Below are 21,785 nucleotides of genomic sequence, written 5' to 3' on the forward strand. Positions count from 1 at the left end.
GACAGTCATCGTTCCGTCCTTCATTAACTCATTCTAGTGTATACGGGCAATCCCCGCTCAAAGACATATGTTCCAATGTCAAAACGAATGCCCGTCGCTCCAGTGTGTACCCACCATAATTCCCTACCCGCATGCTTTAAGGTCGTGGGCGGAAACTGCATCTCCTGGAGGAAAGCCACATGAGCACGGGAAAAAACATACAAACTAGCACAGGTAAATCCCTGTGATCTTGGCACTGGAATAGGACTCCTGTGCCTGAATTGTAACGACTAACCTGGACTGTGTATTGTCAGGGTATGAATTTATGGCAACTGCCCGTACCTAAACATTCTTTGGCAGCACAGATCATGTAGTGGTTAGCATGATTGCCTCACGGCACTAAGGTGTTCGATTCCCACCACGGCCCTAGCCTTGTGGAGTTTGTATTTTCTCCCCATATTTGCGTGGGTTTCCTTTTAATCCCACAAAACCAAAAACATGCTGGTAGACTAATTGGATTGTGACAAAATATTAACCCTAGTTCATATTTGTGTGCATGTACATGTAGATAGTAAGCTCCACTGTAGCAGGGACTGATGCAAACAATCGTATAGTCTCTATAAAGCGCTGTGGAATATATGTGCGCTATATAAAGAGCAGATAATAAATAATTCTTACCTTGGTACATGTGTGTGTGGGATAATGTTAAATTCAATTCCTATAGAGGGGGGTGGGTCAGTTTCCTGTATTTCCTCCCCTTCCCCCCCTTACAACAAGTAAAAAAACACAGCTGTGAGAGTTATTACACACCTCACAATATTAGAACCAATGTTGTCCACCAAAGCTTTAAATGGTCTCCAGCCTCCCAAGAGAACGTTAACAGACTGTAGTATAACTCCCGGCCTCTTGGCAGACATGAAAATCTCAGATAGCACTTACTGTAGGTAAGGGTTTATATAACATTTCAGGCTTGATATCACTATTCATTAATCAAGATAATTACATTTCACCCTGCACGGCCAAGACACAAAAAGTCGCAGACAACGTTTACAGGCCCAGATTTATTTTTGTTATCATTCGTTACTAAACTTAAATGGTGCTCCAACCAATCAGCTCCTAGCTGCCAAGTATTTGAAAAATGACAGTAAAGCTGGGTACACACTAGGTTAACCTGACGATAGGTAACTGCATACACACTTACCAATTCGTCTGCCCGATGTGCCGGGTTTGACAGCTCGCGGGCACATAAATCCACCCAGTTGGGATGTCAATCACCGCTGGGTCCAGCAGCATGTGTACGGGCGATCGGCGGGTCACCCGTACACACCAGCAAATGACCGATATATATTCCGTGCTGCACAGAAGTTCGGATATGCCTGAACGACGCCGCTCAGAGACATATACGATGTACGCACCCAGCGATGCACTGTTATATAACGGGCAATATATCTATCTATCTATCAGTGTGTACCCAGCTTTAGGATTATTAATACATTTAACTGGATTATTCATTAGTTTTTGGGGGTCACAAATGATAATAATCCAATGGCACCTGTCAGGGTATGCAGACTTTCACATCTATATTTGCAGTCTTCATTCTAGCACCCTGCACCTGTCACACCCCATGCAGTTCCTCTTTCCTGCCTGGGGTGTCGCTCTCTGCCTTGGAGCTTCTAACACTGGTCTGTATATCAGAAGTTTGTTGCATCAGCTGAGTGTGCTAGAAGCACCAGCGCAGAGAGCGACACCCCAGTCAGGAAGAGGAACTGCATGGGTTATGACAGGTGGCGGGTGCTAGAATGAACACTATATAATTTGTGACCTTTACAAGATGCCTTTATTCTTTTTAATAGGATCAATGTGTATTTTAGGCTCAGTGTTCCTTTAAGCTTTTCATGGGGTGCATTTTATAAATTATATCAGATTATCTTGCCCCTAAATTCAGTGATGCTCAGTCACAAAGGGGGTCTTTACATAGGGTGCTATAGCATGGAGGTGTCACTCTCCCCTCCCTGTATCCGGCAGACAAGGTTTCAGCATTAGGCATAAGCCAGCGAGCTGTATTTACAATCCTTTCCTGCGCAGGGCTCAGCAATCTGCACACCTGGTATCATTAGAATCTGATTCAACGCAAAACACTTTGTAGCACTTAGGAGGGAAAGCACCTGTAATTTTGCCTACTGACAAAAAATAAAATTGCACAAACAAACCCCCCCCATTACATTGTGCCTCTCTTTCTGCCATTTACTGATCTTCATGCTGTTCTTAAAACAAGCAAATTACAAACCGTTTCCGCAGAGGAGATGTCAATTCTAGAATGAAGCCATATAAGAGGACACAGTGGGCCTAGGGGGGAGAGATTATATTTTACTTCCACACAAAAATAAAGGACGCACAGAACCTGTGGGGAGAGGTAAGTGTTCCTTGCAGCACTGGAACAGTATAATGTATCAGGAGTATTGATGGCATCGATCCTGGGAGGAACAAACATTGGGTAGAAAAGGACAGATTAACGTATTCCGCTCGTTTGTAGCAGCTCAAGTCTCTATCAGTTTTCTGCTGGCATCAAACGGCTGTCGGTATCGCTCCACAGGAAAAGGTCAAAAGCTGAGTTTCTGAAGTGCACTCTGGGTAAATGTATCAGGATCTAAAGGGAGGGTGGGCTGAGCCAAATGTACCGGGGTCTACGCCTTTTCAGAGGTTGAAAAAAAAAAACCAAACACCTGGGGTCCTCACAGAAGTGTCGCTCTATAAAGGCACTCTGACCGGAGTCTTTGTCCTTTAGCCATAGTTCCGACCATGCACCGTGTGTGAAAACTGTCGGCTTTGTTCAATGTCTAGCATACAAGCTTTGTGACAGCCTTCATCTGCAGAGCAAGGGTTGGAGACATATCTATGATGATATTTTTCACACTGCCGCTACTTTCTCTTCCATGACAGCTTTTAGACAGAATGCACCCCGGAGAGCGAGACCTAGTTTTACAAGCAGATTTTTTTATTAGGGAATACAAAAGGTGTTCTACCTTCACTGCAAAGGTGCCTACAGATGCGTCCTCACTCCGGTGTGTCAAACAGCTCCTCTTGGCATGCCTGGTCCCGTGAGACTCTGCAAGCGCCCCGAAAATGCATCCGAGTAGGAATGCGATGCGACTAGGATGCACCAGGACACTGTGCTTAGCGTTCCCGCTAGGCTGTTTCAGCGGGGTGCCCTATGTCTAAAGGGCAGAAAGCACCCTGCCCTCCAGCGCGGAGCCCAGCTGAAGCAGCCTCCAGGTTCTGTCTCCCTCCCGCGGGCCACAGTGTCCTACGGGTGGGGAAAAACGGCTGTGCAGCGGTCACTGCCGGTGAATGGATGCCGGACGCATGCATCCATTCGCAGTGACAGCAGCGCTTGGGGGCTGCCCTGCATATCCGTAAGTGCCAGGCACGCCCCCAAGAGTGACGAAAAGGGGACGAGTCATAAAGAAACGCCCCCTTTTCCTTGACCACGCCCCCTTTTCGGACACGTGCAGAAGTTCCCTTTCTCTCGGTCCGGCGCCGAGCTAGAGTGAACACAGTGCTGATTAATTTGATATGTGACACTTCTATATCTGTGTGCAACTTATGCTGGGAACACACTACATAATGTGTACCCAGCACAACATCGCTGGCAACGGGACCCAACAAGTCCATACACACTTGTCCATCGTCCATACACACTTGCCGATGCCGGGTCCGACAGAGGATGTGGCTAATGATGCCATGCTACAGAATAACTCTCCCATGTCGGCCCTGCAGTAGGGGCGACGAGCTATGTCGCTAGCGACCTGCAAAAGCGCGCAAATCATAGGTACATGCTACATGATGTATCCGAAATGTCATGCAATCCCGAAGATCAGAGCAACCTATGGTCTAGTGTGTATCCATCTTTAGTCTCTCAATCAGCATGCGAAGTGCTACGTGCAGTGGCCGCGGTTTTTTTCCACGCCAAGTTCCGTTTACAGACTCAGTCGCGCACAGATATACAAGTGTCACATATTAAATTAATCAGCACGGTCTCCTGGCGCATCCTAGTCGCATCGCATTCCTACTTATACACATTTTCAGCAAAAAAGATGCCCGAGGCTAGCAGAGCTGCGCGGGACCTGGCGGCTCACTCACGCCAGGCATGTCGTGCTGCATGGCGTCCTGAGGCTAGATGAGCAAGGGCACATCTATATACGTGACGCAGTATGGGCTGAGATATCCACCATCTGAATGGGATCTTTCAGGGGTCAATTAGGATAGATGACAAATCCGGTCAGATAACAGTGCAAATTCTGCTATAAAGTCCTTCCCTGGTGTACATCCGTGCGGTAGAATGTACAAAAACGGAGATGCCCAGTGCTGCGTCTGTAGATGCTGAAATACAGATTGGTGCATCTTTGCGGTCACCGTGCAACCAGTGCAGCCTGTGCACTGAATGGCGCGATGTTTTGGATTTTGGCATGTACATGTATGATAAAATCTAACAGATTAGCAGGATTGGCCGGTGGGTGAGCACCATAAAGAGGACACAGGTGTTCTACCTGTTCTGTCTTGTGAGAAAGGAAGGAGCTGAGAAACAAAATCAGGGAGGGGGGTTTGGGCTTAGACACGGGAAAAGTGATAATAATAGATGAAGAACTAAATAGGTCAATAGATACGTCAAGGCTTGAAGCGTATTACTGTATAAACATTTACACTAACACCACAAGGGAGATGCCTACACCGAATGTGAAAATAATGAGCCCCCTCCCCCCAACAGCGTCAAATCAGTACAGGGTCTATTCATGATGTCTTGTGCAAGGATTCTGCCTCACCAGCTATTGCTGTGTGTTCATGGTCTGTGCACATGGATTACCCTGAGAAACCCCAATTAGAGCCGTAAAGTTTGATAATATAAGAATCTGATATAAAGCCTATGTAAAATGCGAGAAGCACGGCTAAATTATTTATTGTGTAAAACCTGCAATGCAGTCTGACTGGAGGGAAACTCCTCTGTTGGAAAGAAAGTAACATACAGCATCTTTCACAGAATCTTTTTGTAACAAAATGTGTCAAAAATAAATAAATTTACAATTTACACCCGACTTAGACTTCACTGCAAAGTACTGATATACTGTACTGCAGGGGAGGCGCCTATGGTGGGGGTGTAAGGATATTGCCCCCCCTCCCCAACGGGCTACAATTGCTTTTGGCGCTCAGGAGGGTAGTTCCTCTTTATTACACTGATGTAACCGGGTCCGTGTGCCTCAAATGAGCAGTAACATAACAGATCTAGAGCAGCAAGATTGCAGGACAGGAAACAACAATAGCCAGGATTATCCCACAGGAGGACACAAGCTAATTGTAAGGGATTAATAAATGGGAAAGGAGCGAGGGAAAGCTGGATTTCAAATAAAAACAGCTGAAAGTGCCAAAGGGCGGCTTAGCGATGGCCAAACCAGGGTTAAGAGGGGTGGGTAGGAAGATGCCAATCTGTCTGCGGGTTTAGGAATCATCTTAGGACAGTACGAGGAGTGCCAGAGAGTCCGGAGCACCAAACTCATTTCACATTACAAAAACAGACTCCAGCCGACTGATAATGACAAGCGGAGAGGAGGCTAAAGGGAAATCCATTTCCATGTCCCACTCTGCTTTATCAGGACATGCAGACCCTGGGAGCGAGATGAACACCTTACATCCAGTGCTTGTGCTAGAGAGAAGTGGGGAGTTCTTATATTTCCAGACATACTCCATAAGCAAAACAGAGGCTTTAGCACATAAAATCCACTGGAAATACAACAAAGGCCAGATGACTGTGGAAGGTATGTGAAATCCCAAAGCTGGATTACGGAGCCATCCAATTGGATAGTGCCTGGCAGGGCTAATGCAAGGCAGGCAGCTTAAGATTTGCTGTTACTGGCTCTCAGCTTTCTCACACTGTTTGTATTAATGACAGTTTCCCTTTGGCCTCAGCACAAGTTCCTGTGCGCTGCCAACTCCAAAAAGGGGATAACAGTCATCAATCCCACCCTACCAAAGAGGCCCGATGAGCCTAAAATCCAATTCACAGTGTGCCGATTGTCTATACACAGTGGAGGCAGCCATTCTGCACACAGCGCATCCGCTCACTCCAAACCAGTGACAAAACTGAGGCATTTTGTACCTCATGCCTCCATGATGTTCCCAGTGTTTTTAAAATGTTGAATCCTGGCTCAGTCAGCAACTGGCTTGTGTTTAGTTGGCATGTCCAGTTAAATCCAATAAGAAAAGTGTTTTTAACTAGATCATGACAGGGGATAAAACTTCACCTTTAGTTTTGGATGGCGTTCGCCTATTTATGATAAAATTATCAATTCTACTTGTCTACATTCTGCTAAATCAGTGGGGCTCTTTGAATAAGCCAACAGCCCATCACTGCCGACATCTCTACCTTAACTGCTGGGCTGATGATTATCACCATCATCATCACTTATTTATATGGCGCCACAAGTGTTCCACAGCGCCTTACACAGTACATAAATAATTTGACAAGCAACTTACAGTACAATATACAAGGACATGGATAATATACATTGCTACATAAGTGACCATAACACCTAGATATGCAACAGAGCGTAAGCAACCAAGTGTTAGGTGCCTTAGTGGGGAGTAAGAAGTACATGAAAGTAGAAGCACAAGAGGGGAGAGGGCCCTGCTCGTAAGAGCTTACATTCTAAAGGGAACCCCACAGGGGTCATTTTGTCAGGGCCCATTCCCTGTGAATGTCTCTGCGCACACGTCAGATGGCAGGGGCATAGACAGCACACCTATCTTTGGAGTAGAGCTTAGCTCCTAGGTCAGACCTGGGCAACCTGTGGCTCGCCAGTTGCAACTGCAAGTCCCAGTAGTTTTGGGTATGAAATAACGGCAGTCGGGATGCCAGCTGTCAAAATACCAACAGAGGCATCCCGATGCTCAGTATCCCGATAGCATTACGTAACTATGCTAACCCTCCCCCTTCTGCCTCTCACCCTAACCCTCCCTTCTTGCAACCTAATTCTCCCCGTTAGTGCCTAACCCTAACCAGCCCTTAGCCTAACCCCCCTGTAGTGCCTAAACCTAGCCCTCCCCCTCCCACAGCTAACACCTAACCCCCCCCCCCCCCCCTTAGCCTAACTCCGCTATAGATACGTTCAAGATGCCGGCTGTCGGGATTCCGGCGTCTGTGTCTAAACTGGCGTCAGGATTTTGGCGCCTAGGTTTAGTCCCGGGCCGGGATTTAAACAACCGGCGGCATCCCGTTCGTCTGGTAAAGCATGTTAGAACTTGAAGTTTCACAACAACTGGAGAGCCACAGGTTGGCCAGGTCTGTCCTAGGTGTGGAGCCTTACCCGCCTGAACCAGGGAATGATCCCATATAAGTAGAACATTGTATTTATTCATATATTAGCGTAAATGTTCCTTGTCAAGCGTTCCCCATTCTCCGCAGGGCAGTTGTACAGCAGATAAATCAGTGGTCAGAGAGAAATAGTTCAAGTGCAGGAAGTAATAGTTGCAATGCAGACAATGACTATTCCTATGTGTATTTGCAGGAGAAGCTCTTCTCCCAGACACTATTATAGAATCTGAATGACACACTCTGCAGATCTGTATTACACCAGTAAGGTCCACAAGACTTTCTGCAGCAGCTGCTGCTGCTGATGTCTCCACCAGCTGCCTGCCAGAGTGACCTGGTGGCCATTCCCAGCACCGCCTGTGGGCACCATGGAAATGTAAGAGTGACTGGTGGTCTGCTGTACGCTCCAGTAATATTCATTTGCCCGCTGGTCAAAAATCTGCCTGCCAGTCCCATGAATCACTGCAGCTGAAGCGCTTTGTGGGAGATAAATGCTGTGTGGATAATAACCCTGATGGCAACAAAATGCCAAGTGCAGTAAACAACAAGTCATTTCTCCGTCACCCCAGCAAGGTCACGGCGGAGGAAACGCCAAGACAATGCGCAAAAATCTTCCCGTAGCAGTGAAATAAACAGCATGTAAAAAGAGGACGAGTAACAATCACACAGGCACATTGTACAGTCTGCTGTGTAAATAGAATATTTCTTTAATGCACATTTACTGATGTGCAATTGTCAGACATGCTGGGACTCAGCAGCCGAAGAGACAGCAACACGGAGGCTCCCAGCTGGTGTCACATAGGGTAAGCCCCCTCCCCCAGCTGCATTAACAATGGCCTCATCTTACCGGGCAACCACTTGTCTCTGTGCATTGCAGCAAGATGCATGATCTGGGAACTGCCCTGATCCTGTAAGTGGACCATTAACCCAAGAGCAAATCAGATGCAGTTTAAAGAATCTAAAACGGTTTTATACCTGACCTTCGTCACCTTCCTCTGGTGAGACAGAAAGCTAGGCCTTTATAACCTATAAACAGACGCCGTCACACATTAAATCTCAATGGTTACACAAAGAAAGGCCAAACTTAGCAAACGCACTGTCTGCTCCAGCCGCTATACTAGTAAAAAAGTCAGAGTTCTGCTAACCCTCACATAAATGCTGCTACCATTGTTAATCTGGTGCCTTGCTAGATTGTAAGCTCATTTGATCAGGGCCATCTTTACACACTTCTGATTTATGTTCTTGCATGCGATTTGCAGGCATAGGTATCCCCTCAGAGTACAGCGCTGTGTAATACCTAGGCGCTTTACAAAGATGTTCATAAGAATACTATGGAATTGAAATGCTGCAACAGTTTTGTTACTGCTGTGGATAACATGTGGGTATTCAGTAGTCATATCACACAATATTTTTGTTTCTGTCCTTATTTAAGATCGGAGTGTAGACAATCCATAATCATTAGCACTGGTGACCATACGGCAACCCATGGATACGTTCCGCAGCATGCAGCTGATATTATAGACAGCACATTTATTAGGACAGCTCAGTGGGGACTTTGATGCAGGAGAGTCTGCCCCAGATCACTTCTGGGATATATCCGAGCACCAATGACTCTGTACTTAGTGTTCATTCTAGCATCCTGTACCTGTCACAACCAGTGCAGTTCCTCTTTCCTGCCTGGGGTGTTGCTCTCTGCTCTTGTGTTTCTAGCACACTCGGGTCTGTATCTCAGCAGTTTGTTGCATCAGCTGAGTGTGCTAGAAGCACCAGAGCAGAGAGCGACACCCCAGGCAGGATAGAGGAACTGCATCGGTTGTGACAGATGCCAGGTGCTAGAATGAAGTCTATGTACTTGCAGAGAGGAGACATTGGTGCACGCCGAATCAGTAAACCTTTCCGGGGATGGGATAAAAGGAGCACAAAGTTTATTCACACAACAAATTAATGTTTGTCACACCTTTAATCCACCATTGTGAGCAGGAGTAGAATGAGGATTCCCCCACCCCCCGTCTCCAAGCAAGAAATACCAACCAAAATCCATATAAAAAGTTTTTTTTCTCCTCACCAGTCTCCAGACTGTAAATACCAAGAGCATTGTCACAGCTCCTGGAACCAAAATCCAGCTACCAGATGTAGATTTGTAGTACATTATATCAAGATATAAGCTTGAATGATAGCCAATTCACTTTGTATAGTGCTGCTAGAATGTATTCCTAGTGAACTATAAAATGACTGTTTTATCTCATACAGTTTGTACAAGAAATCATGGCCTTTTTTATTTTCTATATAAAGTATTGGCATTATGAAATCAGAACATGAATGTCCTATTTGGATGTGAGGAGGGCGAGCCATTGGCCAAACAAAACAGGGAAAGACAAGCAATTTAAATAAGATGGCAAGAATCACATCAGGTATTAGTAAAGGAATAGTACAATATTAGTAAAGGATTTTTTTTTTGCTGTACTAAAGGGGCTATAATTAAAAGAATAACTGAAAAGACCTTTGGGGTCCACAATCTAAATAATTGGAAGCCATATTTTGAAATATTAGGGGTAAATTTACTAAAGTGAGAGTTTTTAGAAGTGATTCTACTTAACATTTAACCAGCACCTTCTAGAAGATAATAGTTAGAATCTGATTGGTTGCTATGGGCAACATCACCAAAACTCACTTATAAAAACTCTCACTTTAGTAAATTTACCCCTTGCTGTAATTTTCCACCACTTTTCTCTTATTTGAAATATATATTTATTCCTATATTACATTAGTCAGTCCATAAAATAGGTTTACAAAAAAATAGAAGCACAGAAAAATATGCACTTCCAAGGAAAAAGGGGTTTTGAATGTGAAAATAATCAAAGGGAAGTGTGAGTGTAAGCCTCTCCATAAAGGTTTAATTTTAGGAATGTGTTTAGCATTGCATGTAGGCCTATATACACAGTGCAAGGGATGGGGAGACGGGATAGGAGCTGGGAGATATAAAAAGACCAAGCATTTCCTCTCAGGACAGTGCGATGATTTATGTTGTGAGCAAAGTTCAAAATGAGCATAAAAATATCCCCTGGAGTCAATCAGCAGGAATCACATCTTTTACCGAGACAGTAAAGCGCAACCTTCAGGAAAGTCAACAAGACTCAAAAAAAAAAAAAAATATTATATTATATATATATATATATATATATATATATATATATATATATATATATATATATATATATATATATATTTAAACTATTCCACGAAGCAGAATAAAAAGAGCCTTTTCCCAGACAAGCGCTGACTCAGGAACAAAAAACTTCTTTGAAGTTAGAATGTTCTTAAAAAAAGAAGCAATGTAAATGGGTCAGGAACATGCCCAACACTGATGTGTGACGGTCTCAGTATAGGAAAGTCAAATCAAATCAAAATGTAGGCTAAGCACAGTGGAAATCGGTGGCTCTCAGCCGGTGTGGAACTACCAGTCCCAGCATGACGTGATCGCTGAAAGTTGGCAGTGTATAGAGAGCCATAGATTAAGCCTTGCCAGTTAATATTCTGTTTCATCATGATGGAAAAAATAAAAAACTTTATATATAATGAAAGAATGATTATGTCAGATCACAATTTGTTGCAAACCGCCATCTTTTCTGCTTGTGAACGCTGGTGTCTATATATTATCCCTAGCGATACTGAGTAATGGTCCGCTGATGATGGAATTCATCGAGTAGCCGAGGGTAACACAACTGGAGAGAATTGTGCATACAAACTGTTACAATAATATGCTTTTATTTAAAAACAAAAACAAACACCACAAGCCTCTACTCACCCTGTATTTAGAGAAGATCTTCATTATCATCATTTCTATCATGTAACACATTTAACATCTTCATATATACAACAACAAAAAAGTGTATTACACCTGGAACAGAGTAACAACAACAAAAAAAGGTATTACACCTGGAACAGAGTAACAACAACAAAAAAAGGTATTACACCTGGAACAGAGTAACAACAACAAAAAAAGGTATTACACCTGGAACAGAGTAACAACAACAAAAAAGGTATTACACCTGGAACAGAGTAACAACAACAAAAAAGGTATTACACCTGGAACAGAGTAACAACAACAAAATATGAGATATGGTAAGAACTTACCCTTGTTATCTCTATTTCTACGAAGTCCATAGGGTTCCACAGGATACCTTGGGGTATAGGTGTGACGTCAGTCGCAGGGCACCAAAGAGTTAAGCTTTCAGCCTCCCAGGATGCACTAGGTCCCCCTCCTATACCCCGCCCCCGAGCCAAGGCATCTCAGTTAGTTACCAAGCCATAGGCCGGAGGAGGAGAAGGAAGAGAGAGAACAAAGATCTGGACACATACAAGAATCACATTCTCACCAGAGGGAGACGGAAAACCGGTGACCAGAGCAAAGCCCATCTGCAGTACAGGTGCGACAGGGCGGGAGTCCTGTGGAACCCTATGGACTTCGTAGAAATAGAGATAACAAGGGTAAGTTCTTACCATATCTCATTTTCTACTTCAGGGTCCATAGGGTATCCACAGGATACCTTGGGGATGTCCCAAAGCAGTATCCTTTAAGGGTGGGGACGCTCCTGTGCAGAAAGGAGAATCCGCCGCCCGAAGGAAGCATCCTGAGAGGCGAAGGTGTCAAACCTGTAATACCTCACGAAGGTATGGACAGAGGACCACGTAGCAGCCTTGCAGATCTGAACTGCCGAGGCACCACGTCGAGCTGCCCACGAAGGACCCACAGACCTAGTGGAATGAGCCTTCAGAGAAGGAGGAACTGGTAGGCCTTCATGAAGATAAGCTTCAGAAATAGCCATACGGATCCAGGCTGCCAAAGTTTGCTTTGAAGCAGGCCAACCCTTTTTACGGAAGCCATAGAGGACAAACAAAGCGTTCGACTTCCTAAACGAAGAAGTGCGGTCAACATAAGTCCTTAAGGCCAGCACAAAATCCAAAGAGGCCTCACCCACGGAAAGACCCGGTGAGTTAAAGGCCGGGACAACGATTTCCTCGTTAACATGAAACTGGGAAACAACTTTGGGAAGAAACTCGGGCCGAGTGCGGAGCACTGCCCTGTTCCCATGAAAAACCAAGAAAGGGGGTCTACAAGAAAGAGCCCCTAACTCAGAAACACGTCTGGCTGAAGCAATGGCCAGAAGGAAACAGTCTTAGCTGTTAGCCATTTAAGATCCACTGAGCCCAGTGGTTCAAACGGCGGTCCTTGGAGAGCCCTCAGGACCACAGCCAAATCCCAAGGCGCCACAGGTGGAACAAAGGGCGGCTGAATGTGGACAACACCTTGCATAAAGGTGCGCACATCCGGGATTGTAGCAATCCTACGGTGAAACCAGACAGATAGGGCCGAAACCTGTACCTTCAAAGAAGCAAGGCGAAGCCCATGATCTAGTCCTGCTTGCAGGAAGGCGAAAATCCGAGACAGACGAAACTCCCGCGGTGCATAACCTCTCGGTCGACACCACTGGAAGAACGTATGCTACACGCGATGGTATATCCTCGCGGAAGACGGTTTCCGAGCTCGCAACATGGTACGCACCACAGAGCTGGAAAACCCCCGGGACCTCAGCATGGCCGTCTCAACAGCCACGCCGTCAAAGACAGTCGAGTCAGGTCCAGGTGAAGACAAGGACCCTGAGACAGAAGGTCCGGTCGTAGCGGCAACCGCAGAGGACTGTCCACGGACAGACCCTGAAGGTCTGAGAACCAGTGCCGTCTGGGCCACGCGGGAGCTATCAACAGGAGCGTCTCTCCTTCCTGTTTGAATTTCCAGATTACCCGTGGAAGAAGGGAGACCGGAGGGAACAGGTATGCGAACCGGAACGTCCACCGGACGGACAGAGCATCCACCAGAGACGCCCCTTCGTCTCTTGTGCGAGACCCGTACACCGGCAACTTGTTGTTGTGCCGGGACGCCATGAGGTCGATCTCAGGAAGACCCCATCTGTCCACCAGTAGTTGAAAAACGTCCGGGTGCAGGGACCATTCCCCCGGATGAACGTCCTGGCGACTTAGAAAGTCCGCCTCCCAATTGAGCACTCCCGGGATGAAGACCGCTGATATGGCCGGAAGATTGCGCTCCGCCCAAACCAGGATCCGAGACACCTCTACGAGAGCCGCCCGGCTTCGGGTTCCTCCTTGCCTGTTTATGTAGGCCACGGTGGTAGCGTTGTCCGACTGGACCTGTACCGGGTGACCCTGGAGAAACCGATGTGCCTGCTGGAGAGCATTGAAGACCGCACGGAGTTCCAAGATATTGATTGGAAGCTCCGCTTCTGTCGGCGTCCACCTGCCCTGGAACAGATGTGGACCCAAAACTGCTCCCCAGCCCCGAAGACTGGACCCAATTTGGAACCCAGAACGGACGTCCCTCGCTGAGGTGGGTCGTCTGTAACCACCAAGCAAGGGACAGGCGAACCTCCGGGGTAAGCACTATCGTCTGGGACTTCAGAGACTGAGGCAGCCCGTTCCACTTGGACAGGATCAGGTGTTGCAGAGGTCTGGAGTGAAACTGGGCATATTCCACCATGTCGAACACCGACACCATGGAGCCCAGTAACCTCATCGCCGAGTGTAGAGACACCCGGCGGCTGTGCAGACAACCTCGCACCCTTGACTGTAAAGCAGAGATCTTTTCCTCCGTCACGAAGATCTTTTGCTGTCCCGAGTCCAATAAGGCTCCAAGATGCAGAATCCTCCGAGACGGGATTAGAGTGGACTTCTGCCAGTTGATTAGCCAGCCGTGCCGATGCAGCAGGGCAATGGTCAGGTCCAAGTGGCGTAACAGGAGCTCTGGAGATCCCGCCACCAATAACAGGTCGTCCAAGTACGGCAACATGCGGACTCCCTGCAGCCGCAGAGAAGCCGCCATGACCTTGGTGAAAACACGTGGTGCTGTCGCCAGGCCAAAAGGTAACGCCCGAAACTGGAAGTGGTCGCTGCGGATTGCAAACCTGAGGAACTGTTGATGGCGCAAAAGAAGAGGGACATGCAGGTAAGCGTCCTGTATGTCCAATGACACCATGTAGTCACCAGGTTCCAGCGCCAGAATGATGGACCGTAGGGTCTCCATCCGAAACTTCGGTACCCGCAAAGACTTGTTGAGTGCTTGGAGGTTGAGAATCGGACGATACGACCCATTGGGTTTCTGTACCAAAAAAAGATTTGAATAGAAACCCTGGCCCCTCTGGGAGAATGGAACAGGCACTATAACTCCAGCCTGGAGCATAGTGTGCAATACCTTCCGCAGCTCCGTAGCCTTGTTCCGGTCTGATGGTAGACCCGTGGTGAAGAATCGAGCCGGGGGTCTGTGCCGGAAGGAGAGGGCGTACCCGTGGGAGACCACCTCCAGAACCCAAGTGTCTGTCGTAGTGACCGACCAACACTGGGCGAACTGCAGCAGGCAGCCTCCCACCCTGGGATCCCCCAAAGGGAGGCCCGGACCCTCAGGCCGCAGGCTTGTCATCTGGCTTGGGGGCCGGACGTCTGGTACTCCATGCCTGCTTCCGGGGCTTGACCGATTTCCTAGGGCCAGCCTGACGAGGAAACGACTGTGGTTTGGGCCTGCCCTGGGCCCTAGATGACCGAAAGGACGATGGTCCAGAACCAGAAGGAGCAGCGGCCAACGGGAGACAAGCCGATTTGGCTGCCGCCAGCGTGGCCACAATCTTATCCAGATCCGGACCGAAGAGAACTTCTCCGGTAAACGGCAACGCTTCCAGACCCTTCTTGGAATCTGCGTCCGCCTTCCAGGATCGCAGCCACAAGGTGCGACGAGCAGCTACCGCTGCTGAAGAAATTCTAGACACCAGAGTACTAATGTCTAGAGCCGCCTCGTTGATGTAGGTGGCCGAATCACGGAGATTGCCAATCAACTCCGCCTGTTCGGCAGGACAGTCGGAATCAAAAGAAGCCTCTAATGAATCCGCCCAGCGCTCCATCGCTCTGGCAACCCAGCAAATGGCCATAGCCGGCCGTGCTGCCCCCCCCGCAAGGGAATAAGCGGACTTCAGGCAGATTTCCACCTTCCGGTCCGTAGCATCCTTAAGGGAGGACATGGATGGCATCGGCAATGTGGCACTACGGACAAGACGGGTCACGTGAGAATCCACCTGTGGAGGGGATTCCCACTTAGCAAAATAATTATCCGCGAACGGATAAGCCACCGCCAGGCGTCTCTGCGGCTGGTATCTTTTGCCAGGCTGTTTCCACGCCTCCTCTAAATGGTCCACCAACTGACCCGAAAGAGGAAAGACTGTGGCATCGCCCTTCACGTCTTTGAAAAAGGCATATTTAGACTTAGCCGCTGGGGGAACTTCGTCCTCAATCACCAAGGCTGTGCGGACCGCCCGAATAAGTCCAGGAATATATACTTTGGACTTAGCATCAGCGTCCTTAGTATGGAGAGGTTCCTGATCGTAAGGATCCAGAATCTCCCCATCATCAGACGTCCCTTCGTCATCCTCATAAGGAGCGGACAGAGACGCCACCGGCCGTTTATGAGGCCGCATCACAGACTCCCCTTGCAACACATCCGACAAGTGCTGTACAGAACTCGTCAGGGAGTTAACCCACGCTGGCTCCTGAGAAACCGGGAGCGGGGAAATAGGGAGACTGTGGGGTACCACCAATTGTCGTGGGAAACCCTGCATGGGTGACGACACCACAAACTGCTGGGACAAACCCATCGGAGTAAACGCGGGCTGCGGAGCTAACTGGCCCATTAAAGCTGTTAGCGCCTGAGCGAAACAAGCCCAGGGCGGCTCCTGTACCGGTGCTGTAACCGTAAGAGGCCGCGCCATGGACAAACACTGCCGGCAAAGGCCCTCCGCGCTACCCTCCCCCTCCCCTAACGGTACTTTACACGTGGTACACTGTAGCCGGAGGGGAAAATCACTTTCAGACATGATGGCACCACGTATGTGACCCCTCTCACCAATTATATATTAAATAGGCGAGAGACCACCCTGCAGCACCGCACCGCAAGGGCTTAGCAGAAAGAACAGGGACAGTAATAAAGCTGACAGTCTTGAGAAGAAAAGTTACAGGCAGCAGCGCTAGCACAGTCACATACAATGCAAAGAAAATCAATTCCTGCACTAACAGCGCTGATCACTCAACTACACAGACACAGGGCCTGGTAGGACACAGCGCTGCATACACAGACCTGACCACAGCGGAGGAGAGGTATGCGGGGGTACCCAGACCACGATGCTTCCAATGCAGGCTTCCAGCAGCGTGCACCATGCTTCTGTAAAGATGGCCGCCGAGGAGCAGAGAGAAGGCTGGCCTGGGGGAGGAGCGCTGACACAGGGCCAGTCAGCACAGTGCAGAGAGGGCTGTGTGCAGCGGGGGAGGCGCCGGCTGTGAGACAGGGAAGGCGCGCTCCCCTGGCATGCATTTAACCCCTGGGACACCGCAGCGCTACCGCTCTGCTGCGGTCCGCTATCCCAGGGGGTAGTGGAAGCGCAGGTTGGTCGCCTGGCTCCACGCTGCAGCCAGTCCCCAGGGAGCCCCCTGCCTGGGGACTTAGGACCATGTGATCAGCGGGGACCCACCGCGGGACCCCGCTGCTTACCTCTGTCCCCCTTGAATCCAGCCATGGTCCGGAACATCTGGGGTCACCGCTAGCTGTGACCCCAGATGCCCACCAGCATCCCCGGATCAGTACCGGCGTTCTGGTACCGGCGGGGTGTAGGGAAGACAGCATGGACGTCAGGACTGACTGTCCATGCTGTTCATCCAGATGTGCAGCCACAGCTGCATGAAGAAAAAGCTTCAGGGGCTCTTCTAGCCCCCACTCCAACAGGTGCACCCGACTCCGGCCGGGCACCAAACTAAACTGAGATGCCTTGGCTCGGGGGCGGGGTATAGGAGGGGGACCTAGTGCATCCTGGGAGGCTGAAAGCGTAACTCTATGGTGCCCTGCGACTGACGTCACACCTATACCCCAAGGTATCCTGTGGATACCCTATGGACCCTGAAGTAGAAAAAAAAGGTATTACACCTGGAACAGAGTAACAACAACAAAAGGTATTACACCTGGAACAGAGTAACAACAACAAAAGAGGTATTACACCTGGAACAGAGTCAACCAATAAAAAGTAAAAACATAAAAAAGGTAACAGCACCCACCCTTTCCACCCCAGCATCAAGGTAACAGCCTGATCCGTCCACAAGCTGGCACAGCAGGAGCACGGAGCTGTGTTAAGGTGGGTACACACTGTAAAGATATATCTGCAGGGCAAGTGATCTGCAGATATATCTGTAGAGGATGGTCGTTCATATACACCGAATGACCATCATCTTCCAGGCAGCCGCGGATCCCGCTGGCAGCACCGCGAACCCCTCTCCACGGCTGCATGTGTACGGGCGATCGGAAGGCCGTCAGTATCAGCCCCATGTGCATACCCCTTATGTTTTTGACAAGTGGGGGAAATTACATTTTTTTTTTACAGATTTAAAAATCAGTACAATGCCCATTAACGGGTGGCACAACTGCCCTGCCTGCCTGTGGTGACTTTATTGGATAGAATGCACACTCAGCAATCTCAGAATTGCTCTTTGCATACTGACCCATGAGATATCCTCCTGGTCTCATTTGTATTTATGAGAAGTACAGTCCACAGCCCCAAGTGAAGAGTCCAGGAGAGTACAAAGCCTTGCTCAGTAAGGGAGATCAGACTCATTCATACACTGCCTGCTCCAGCTGCCTGTCTGTGGCTCCCAGCAGCCTGCTCATCCCGCTCAGCACTGATAGATCAGGGTAGGTGTTGTTGTAAAGAGCTTCCTTTGTACACACAGAAAAATATCTCCTTCAACTGTACTGCACTCTTCACACGGCAAACACATGGCACCATACAAAGGGCATTGTGTGAGTGCAGAAAGCAGGGGGATGTACTGAATGCTGATAGTAAACACAGTGATGCAGAGACTCCTGGGTTAGAGATTACTGAGAGTCAGCATGTGTGTGTGTGTGTGGAGTTACCCTTTTATAGCACATATATATATATATATATATTTATTAACTGAGGACTATTTACCAACATTGCACGAAGGTGCAAATCAACTCTAGCTCCATAGCAACACATCAGACGCGTTATTTAAAGCAAGAAATAATAAAACAGCTGTGTAACTTCTAAAGGTTATATTTACACATAAATGACAGACCTTGATGACCGATGTGCCCTTAAAGCAACAGTAACAGTCAGTGGGATCTACATTTGGAATGATACAGAGTTACGCTGCTCCTGGCATTGCGGTCCTCATTAGGGAGTGCAGCAGTGCTCTTAGCAGAGATTACAGAAGGAAGTAATTAATGATGATCTGTGCGTTTGACATCATTGAGCAGAAGCAAAAAATATTTTTCGAACAACAGGTTGCTAGATAACAATCCCATAATCTGGGCAAAATTTACTAAGCGTCGGGTCCTAAACCCCGGGGGTTTGGTGGCGGGTTCTAAACCCCGGGGTTTAGTGGCGGTTTGGCGGTGGTTTCTAAATGACAGCCCTGTTCTATTCTATAATTTGCTTTGACGGCGGTTTTGGCCTTAGTAAATATCTGCGGATAGCAAAACCGCCGGGGTTTAGAACCCGCCACTTAGTAAATTTTGCCCTCTGTGTACCTCGTATACATGTACAAATCATAACATTTGTAACGATCCTCCCCTTGGTACACACCGTGATAGTTATCATATAAATCCTCTCTCTCTCTCTCTGAGCCACTGATGGAACAGACAGCAGATAATTACTCTGAAATTAGAACCCTGCTCGCTGTCTCACATGAACTCTTATCTCCTACTTGTCTATTTACTATAATTATACTTCTAATAAGGCTGAATACTCAGCAGGAGATGATAGCAGGAGCAAATACCTGCACATGGAAACATTCAGAAAAGTCAACCTTATATTAGTAATAATCGCCCTTCATTCCTGTATGTGGACGCCTTTAGTGACAAGTTGGTAAATATAATATGCACAGTTTAAAGTAGAAAAACAATTATGTACATTAAGGGGTCTATTTACTAAGCAGTGTTAGGAGCCAGAGTGAAAAGTGATAAGAAAGTGATAAGGTGCCAGCCAATCAGCTCCCAACTGTCATCTCACACGCTGTGTTTGAAAAAGGACAGGTGGGAGCTGATTGGCTGGCACCTTATCACTTTTCACTCTGTCTCCTAACACTGCTTAGTAACTAGACCCCTAAGGGCTTTACACAATTTTGAGGGTTTAATTATAGGGGGAGATTTATCAAACCTTGAAGAGAGATAGAGAGTACCAACCAATCAGGTTCTGTTATTTTACAGACTGTGGGGGAGATGCAAGTAGAGGTGGTAAGTGCCAAATGCCCTATAACCAGCATTATTTGACACTTACAACTAACCTCGGTATGTGTGAAAGTACATCATGTAAAGTTATCTGCAAACCTCTAATGATTTAGCAGTCGTCAAACTATTGTATAGCGACAAAAAAGTCAACCAGCAGCTATAAAAAAACGATAAGCGCTCTTTTGTGACTTACCGTTGTTTTCACTTATTGACGGGGTTCCCTGCTGGTAAGTGTACATACCTGCGATAGCTGGGCAGCATCCCCAGGGGTCTCCGTTTTCCCACGAGATCTCGAGATGTTTGCTAGATCTCACGCAGTGGAGCTGGCCAGGGGGCAAGACACAGCGCATCCGCACTAGGCTGCGGGTCTTGCACGGATTGCCTGAGGGAGGAGTTTTCTCTTCCCCACTTCGGCTTCCAAAATGTTTATACATCTTTAAGTTATTGTTTCACGAGAGGCAAAGCAAGAAAAGCTATAAGCGGCACGATAAGTGCCACTATAGTACCTTTCTCCCTGTATTTCATAAATGAGAGTTAGAAGCGGATTGGTTAGTACTTTTTCTCTATACAAGCTTCGGTAAATCTCCCCCATAGTGTCCAATGTGACCCTGAAAACGGGCAGGGCTTGGGAGAAATGGGCAAAGTCTTGCTATAAAGTAGGGGGATCACGACAGGGTACGGGTGGGTCAAAGGCAGGGATATTTTGTTCCGATTTTGCAATTATAGATGTTGGGTGGTACTGTTTAATACAAGGTATATTAGTTTATCTCCTCCAGCGCTGGACTAAGGACCTCCAAAACATGATAGGGTTTGCACGTTTTTTGGGTACATCGGTCACCTATCCTAAGTTGAGGGCTCTAATTTCGGAATAAATCTAATAAACAATGATTAAAAATAGCAGATCCACTAATTAATCATTTTCATGAGATATCAAATAATAGAGAGATCATCCAATAGTACAATAATATTTTATTTAGAATACAGCATCACTTTATAGTAACTGGGAAGTTCACTCCTTTACTCCCAGTATAAATTAAAAAGCAAACAGGTTACAGCAGGTAGAGAGTGATAACCTCTTCATTCCTTAATATGAATAATATTGCCAAAAAAATAACCTTCTATTAAAAAAAATTATAATTGATATAAAAAGTAAAAAAACCATTTCTGAACCAATGAAGCATATGTAGGAAAGCTGAATCAACAACCTAAAATAACATACAATTAAAAAAAAATAAAAAAATCCATAAATTAAAAAATAAAAAGATCAAATTCTCACTTATAGGGCTCCTGCAACGCGTTTCCCGGTGCAACTTACTGCTTCTTCAGGCAATGCGGGTACGGTTTAACACATGCTCTTATAGAGCCCATTGAACAAGCTTTGCTGCTGATAATGTAAGGTATTATGTAAGTGAATGTCTCTGTAGACACAAAACTTTCCAACAGACATTCACTTTGTATCAGTTTTGACACATGCAAGAGGCGTTCCAGTGGTCTGCAAAGTACAATCGGGTTTCGGGGAATAATCATTAAGTACGTAACATGGTACACCATGCTGTGGGCAAGATTTCAGACGCTCTTTGTGCAACAAATGTAGCTGCCCAAAATCAGATGGGGACCAGCTTTTCAGCTCTCAGACTAAGCAGATCCCGTCTAGGTTCACTGCGGGAGTGGATGCAAAATGCCTGCACACCGAGGCTGAGAGCGACTATCATAACCACATTTCCATTTCCCGACATTCACAATGGTATACGTTCAGGAAGACGGCCGTCACAATGCCGACAGCTGGCTTCCCGACTACTTAATCATGGCGAGGGTTAAATGACAGGCGTCTAAATCTAGACGCCTGTCATTTTACAGACGCCGGGAGGCCGGTGCCTGGCATACCGATCAAAGTGATGCCGGGCGCGGATAGCCGCGATGTGGGGGGGGGATGGTTAGGTTAGGGGCTCCCAGGGGGGGGACTTAGGGTTAGGCACCCCTGGGGCGAGGTTAGGTTTAGGCACTCAGAGAGGGTATTAGGGTTAGTCACAGGGGTGAGGGGGGGGGGGAAGGTTAGGGTTAGGCACCCTAAAGGAGGGTTAGGGTTATGGGGTAGAATTA

General features: G+C 47.4%; 1 protein-coding gene across 17 annotated transcripts in view; it reads right to left on the reverse strand.

Moving 5' to 3' along the window:
• LOC148478344 (receptor-type tyrosine-protein phosphatase F-like) overlaps positions 1-21,785 on the reverse strand; it is a 944,179-nt gene that overhangs the window by 223,350 nt on the left and 699,044 nt on the right. The window contains exon 1 of one of the 17 annotated variants that reach the window (XM_088455644.1): positions 11,145-11,167. The exons of the other annotated variants lie outside the window; for them this stretch is intronic. The gene's annotated coding sequence lies outside the window, so the exon portion shown is untranslated. Of the gene's footprint in view, positions 1-11,144; positions 11,168-21,785 lie in introns of those variants that run through there. 17 annotated transcript variants of the gene reach the window in all.

The sequence above is a fragment of the Taudactylus pleione genome, unplaced genomic scaffold, assembly GCF_031769625.1.
Source record: "Taudactylus pleione unplaced genomic scaffold, aTauple2 ptg000662l, whole genome shotgun sequence".
NCBI lineage: Eukaryota > Metazoa > Chordata > Amphibia > Anura > Myobatrachidae > Taudactylus > Taudactylus pleione.